The sequence below is a fragment of the Triticum urartu genome, chromosome 2A (genome assembly GCF_056163025.1).
Source record: "Triticum urartu cultivar PI428250 chromosome 2A, HENAU_Tu73, whole genome shotgun sequence".
NCBI classification, from domain to species: domain Eukaryota; kingdom Viridiplantae; phylum Streptophyta; class Magnoliopsida; order Poales; family Poaceae; genus Triticum; species Triticum urartu.
Genome location: NC_141874.1, coordinates 339,946,063 through 339,952,686, shown reverse-complemented (window position 1 = coordinate 339,952,686; position 6,624 = coordinate 339,946,063).

The window sequence follows — 6,624 nt, the reverse complement described above, 5'->3', positions numbered from 1 at the left end:
CTACTGTTACATATACTGGACCAATTACTAGAGCTCGCGCACGCCAATTAAATTACCAGGTACTTTCGTTTCTTGGTAATGATTCTAATGTTCATGAGATTATGATGCTGCCTAAATTGGATACATTTGTTTTGCTTTCAAATGAAGGGCCTAGCTTGGAGAAGGATGAACATTGGAGCAAGAACACGCATGGAGTTGATGGCATGCGCAAGGGGATCAAGAACGGAGTTACAAGTGATGATTTCAGGACTTTGAAGCCGCCATAAGGAGTGCATGAAGCCATGGACGAAATATACAAGATGCCACTTCATAATATTCGTCCATAGGCTATTCTAGGTGCTGCGTCACCTTATTAATGGGCCAGGCCCATGTAATTTCGAAATACTTAAGTATAGGCTATTTTTAGAGTCCGTATGTGTGGGGAAACAAGAGTTAGGGTTGGTTTCGGACCCCACCCTCAAGGGCCACGAAATTCCCCTCTCTTCCTCCATATATACAGCCCTTAGGGCGTCGTTTAGACTTTGGGTTTTGTTTAGATTAAAAGTTCGCCATAGCTGCAACTTCGCGTACTTCGTTTGTGTCCAACGACCAGACCAAGACGTCACAGAACCCCACCTTGATCAATAAAGCTTTCATCTTATATTCGCAATATCCAGATTGCAATCTCAGTTTCTTGCTTGTTCTTCGTTTGCTCGCAGGAAACAGGCCCTCGTGGTCAGGTTGATCGTGCTCCGGCGTGGTCAATAACCCCTCGGAAGTTGGTTTAGCGATTGCTAAGGCGCGACGTCTCGCACGTTCGTAGTCGGATCGTCAAGGTCGACTCCCACAGAAAACGATAGCCACCATCTCATCGAAACATCGGGACACCTTTGCCTCTATCAAGTGGTATCAGATTTCCAGGTTGCTCGGTGAGATTTTTACAGTTTTTCGTAGATTAGATCGAGTCTGTTCTTCATACCTACAGTCCACGAAAAAGCCACAAAAAAAAAATTAGGGTTAGTTCATCATATCCGAACCAATCTGAGCCTTTGCATAATCTTTTTAGGGTTTTTGCTTTGTTGAATTTGCGGTTGCATCGTCGTGTCAAGTTGCTGGTCTTAGAGTCTAGTCTTTTAGAGTTTCGAGTTCTGGACATCAGTTGTCACGCCGCCGCCGCACCATCATCATCGCCCATCTACCACTTTTGCTTATCCGCCACCGCTCTGAATCCTTATCCATATACCACTACCAATCCGTATCCATATACCACCATCAATCTCTATCAATATACCACCACCACTGCCATATACCACAACCATATATCCACCACCAATCCGAGTTCTTCTCATATTAGGTTTGTTCTTGAGTTCAATCTTAATTCCGATTCGTGTTTCCTTGCCTGCGTAGGTCTCGGAAAAAAAAAGAGAGTCTGGAGACCCCCGGGCAGTTTTTAGGCCAAAATTTTCACGGGCAAAAATATTTTTTCCCTATCCTATTTTTAGGCTTTTCTGAGTCTTTTGAGCCACGTGCCATCATAGTGATTTTTTGTCGCACTTTTTCGTCGTCGCTGCCCTGATTTCCGAAAAAAAAAGTGAAAAAAAAAAATTTCGTGCCCATCCTATCAGTTTGACGAGGGAAGAGTTTTGAGACACTCGCCATTATAGTATTTTTTCGCAAAAAAAACAAAAAGAGGAGCGCAAAAAAAAAAGAGGAGCGCAAAAAAAAACGCGAAAAAAAAAAGTTCCAGAGTGTGCTTTTCCCTTATTTACGTGCAGCGCCGTGATTTTGTTAGTGTTCTAGGCTCGCGTCTCTAGCACGGTCTAGCCTAGGACCAGCACACTACCGTCGTTGAGCGTTTATTCAACTTTGCATCTCTGAATTGATTATTGCTGACCCTTTTTGCTACCATACTATAAGCCTTCCCAGCTCCACATACCTCTACGTCGTGCGTTTGACTCTCCCTGGCAATCGCTCTATCCAAGCTTTTGAGAGTTTTGACTACAACGGTTGCCGATCACCCCCTGCTGCTGGGTAAGAACTGGTAAGAATTTGAGATTTGCTTGACGGATTTGTGACACCCGCCACCACCACCTCTTGTTAGTATTCTGTAGGATCATATTCTTGTGTGTTTTCTATTGTTGCTAACCATGGCAGGATCACAAGCCGACGAGACTGACTGGGAGAACATGACGAATCAGGAGTTGCATGATAAATTTCAGCAAATGATGAATGGACAGGTGCAGGATGTGCTAAACAGATTTGAAGAGGCCATGGAGAAGATTGATGACATGGAGAAGACGTTCGAAACAAAGCTCGATAACAGGTTTAATGAATTGCTCGCGCGTCTTCCACCACCACCACCGGCTGCACCTAACGCACCTCTACAACAACAACAACGACGACTACCTACACATCGTGAAACAGCCCTCCGCCGAGCGAGCTGTCTCCCTCTTGCACCTGGCCAAACTGTTGGTGCTGCTGTTGCTACTTCTGTGGCTCCTGCTGCTGATGCGGAGGAGGATGATTTTGCTGGCGATTACGAGGATGAGGTTGATCAAAATCAGAACTACGTGCCACCACCAGCACAGCAACCATCAGGTCGTCCACATGCAAATAATGGCAATGGTAGGGCTCACCCTTAGGTACGAGATCATGACCATCTCCCTAAACTAAAATTGAATATTCCACCATTTGAGGGTAGATATGTTCCTGATATATATCTTACTTGGGAGTTAGAAACTGAACAACGCTTTACATGTTTACAATATCCCGAGGATAGACGTGTTCCTGCTGCTGTTTGTGCATTCACTAGTTTTGCATGTGTTTGGTGGTCTGAGCATTGTAGATTATATCCCATTCCTGCTACTTGGGCTGCTTTGAAAACTGCTATGCGTACTCGTTGGGTTCCACCATATTATCAACGTGAATTACTTCAAAAATTGCAGCGCTTAAGACAGGGAAAAGATTCTGTAGAAGAATATTATCAGGAATTACAAACTGGCATGATTAGATGTGGTATTGTTGAGGAGAATGAAGCTATGCTTGCACGTTTTATGGGTGGATTAAATAAAGAGATTCAGACGATTCTAGAGTATAAGGAGTATACAATATCACTCGTTTATTCCATCTTGCTTGTAAAGCTGAACGTGAAGTGCAGGATCGACAGGCATTGGCGCGGACTAACTTTTCTGCAGGTCGACCTTCTTCATGGACACCACGTGCATCATCTACTTCCACACGTTCTGCTACACCGGCGCCTCCGTCGGCTGCCACCTCCAACCGTGATACAATAAAGCAGGCACAATCACCACTATCTGCCAAGAGCACACCGTCTGGGCCTACAAAGAGCTCTTCTTCATCCATGGCATCAACAGGGCAAACACATGATATTATTTGTCGACGTTGCAAGGGTGGAGGTCATTATGCGAGAGAATGCCCATCTAAGCGTGTGATGATTGTTACTGAGGATGGTGGGTATGAGTCCGCTAGTGACTATGATGAGGAGACTTTGGCTCTTATTACACGTGACGAACACGGTGGAGACGATTCTGATCATGAGACGCAATACATGGCTCCTGAAGATGCTGACAGGTATGACTGTTTAGTTGCTCAACGTGTTTTGAGTGTGCAGGTTACACAAGCTGAGCAAAATCAGAGGCATAATTTGTTCCATACAAAGGGAGTTGTGAAGGAACGTTCTGTTCGCGTGATCATAGATGGAGGGAGTTGCAACAACTTGGCTAGCATCGCGATGGTGGAGAAGCTATCTCTCACCACAAGACCACATCCACATCCTTACTACATCCAATGGTTCAACAACAGCGGCAAGGTTAAGGTAACACGTACTGTTCGTGTGCATTTTAGTATCTCTACATATGCTGATTATGTTGATTGTGATGTGGTACCGATGCAAGCATGTTCCTTATTACTTGGTAGACCATGGCAATTTGATAAAAATTCTATTCACCATGGTAGAAACAATCAGTATACTCTTGTTCATAAGGATAAAAATATTACTTTGCTTCCTATGACTCCTGATTCCATTTTGAAAGATGATATTAATAGAGCTAATAAAGCAAAACAGGAGAAAACTAAGAGTGAAAATCAGATTGTGGCAAAAGAATTTGAGCAACAAATGCAGCCTAATAATCATAAACAATCTAGTGTTGCTTCTGAAATTAAGTTGAAAAGTGCATGTTTACTTGCCACCAAATCTGATATTGACGATCTAGATTTTAGCAAATCTGTTTGCTATACTTTTGTGTGCAAAGAGGCATTATTTTCATTCGAGGACGTGCCTTCCTCTATGCCTCCTGCTGTCACTAACATGTTGCAGGAGTTCGCCGACGTCTTTCCACAAGACGTGCCACCGGGATTACCACCTATTCGCGGGATTGAGCATCAAATTGACTTAATTCCCGGTGCATCATTACCCAACCGTGCACCATACCGTACCAATCCAGAGGAGACGAAGGAGATTATGCGTCAAGTACAAGAACTGCTCGACAAAGGTTATATACGCGAATCCCTTAGTCCTTGTGCTGTTCCTATCATTTTAGTGCCGAAAAAGGATGGTACGTCGCGTATGTGCGTTGATTGTAGAGGCATTAATAATATTACTATTCGTTATCGTCATCCTATTCCTAGGCTAGATGATATGCTTGATGAATTGAGTGGCTCTACAATATTCTCCAAAGTTGATTTGCGTAGTGGTTACCATCAAATTCGTATGAAATTGGGAGATGAATGGAAAACAGCATTTAAAACTAAGTTTGGATTATATGAGTGGTTAGTCATGCCTTTTGGGTTAACTAATGCACCTAGTACTTTCATGAGGTTAATGAATGAAGTTTTACGTGCTTTCATTGGACGATTTGTGGTAGTTTACTTTGATGACATATTGATTTATAGCAAATCTTTGGAGGAACATTTGGAACATTTACGTGCTGTTTTTATTGCTCTACGTGATGCACGTTTGTTTGGTAACCTTGGAAAGTGCACCTTTTGCACCGACCGAGTATCTTTTCTTGGCTATGTTGTTACTCCACAGGGAATTGAAGTTGATAAAGCCAAGATTGAAGCTATTGAGAGTTGGCCGCAGCCCAAAACGGTCACACAAGTGAGGAGTTTCCTTGGCCTCGCTGGTTTCTATAGGCGTTTTGTGAGAGATTTCAGCACCATTGCTGCACCTCTCAACGAGCTTACAAAGAAGGATGTACCTTTTGTTTGGGGTACCGCACAGGAAGAAGCCTTCGCGGTATTGAAAGATAAGTTGACACATGCTCCTTTACTCCAACTTCCTAATTTCAATAAGACTTTTGAGCTTGAATGTGATGCTAGTGGAATTGGATTAGGAGGTGTGTTATTACAAGATGGAAAACCTGTTGCATACTTTTCTGAAAAATTGAGTGGGCCTAGTCTGAACTATTCTACTTATGATAAAGAATTATATGCTCTTGTTCGGACCTTAGAAACATGGCAACATTATTTATGGCCCAAGGAATTTGTTATACATTCTGATCATGAATCTTTGAAACACATTAAAAGTCAAGCAAAACTGAACCGTCGACATGCTAAATGGGTTGAATTCATTGAGACTTTCCCTTATGTGATTAAACACAAGAAGGGTAAAGAAAATGTTATTGCTGATGCCTTGTCTCGTCGTTATACTATGCTTTCACAACTTGACTTTAAAATATTTGGTTTGGAGACCATCAAAGATCAATATGTTAATGATGCTGAATTTAAAGATGTATTACAGAATTGTAAGGAAGGGAGAACTTGGAACAAGTTCGTTCTTAACGATGGATTTGTGTTTCGTGCTAACAAGCTATGCATTCCAGCTAGCTCCGTTCGTCTTTTGTTGTTGCAGGAGGCGCATGGAGGAGGATTAATGGGACACTTTGGCGTCAAGAAGACGGAGGATATACTTGCTACACATTTCTTTTGGCCAAAGATGAGACGGGATGTTGAGCGTTTTGTTGCTCGCTGCACTACATGTCAAAGAGCTAAGTCACGACTCAATCCTCATGGTTTATATATGCCTTTGCCTGTACCTAGTGTTCCTTGGGAGGATATATCTATGGACTTTGTTTTAGGTTTACCTAGAACAAAGAAGGGGAGGGATAGTATATTTGTTGTCGTGGATAGGTTCTCGAAAATGGCACATTTTATACCATGTCATAAAAGCGATGATGCTGTTAATGTTGCTGATTTGTTCTTTCGTGAAATTATTCGCTTACATGGTGTGCCAAATACTATTGTTTCAGATCGTGATACTAAATTTCTTAGCCACTTTTGGAGATGTTTATGGGCTAAGTTGGGGACTAAGCTGCTTTTTAGTACTACTTGTCACCCCCAAACTGATGGACAAACTGAAGTAGTCAATAGAACATTGTCTACTATGCTTAGGGCTGTTTTGAAGAATAACAAGAAAATGTGGGAAGAATGCTTGCCTCATATTGAATTTGCTTATAATCGTTCATTGCATTCTACAACTAAGATGTGCCCTTTTGAAATTGTGTATGGTTTCCTACCTCGTGCACCTATTGATTTGTTGCCTCTTCCATCTTCGGAGAAGGTTAATTTTGATGCTAAAGAACGTTCTGAATTGATTTTAAAAATGCATGAGTTAACTAACGAAAA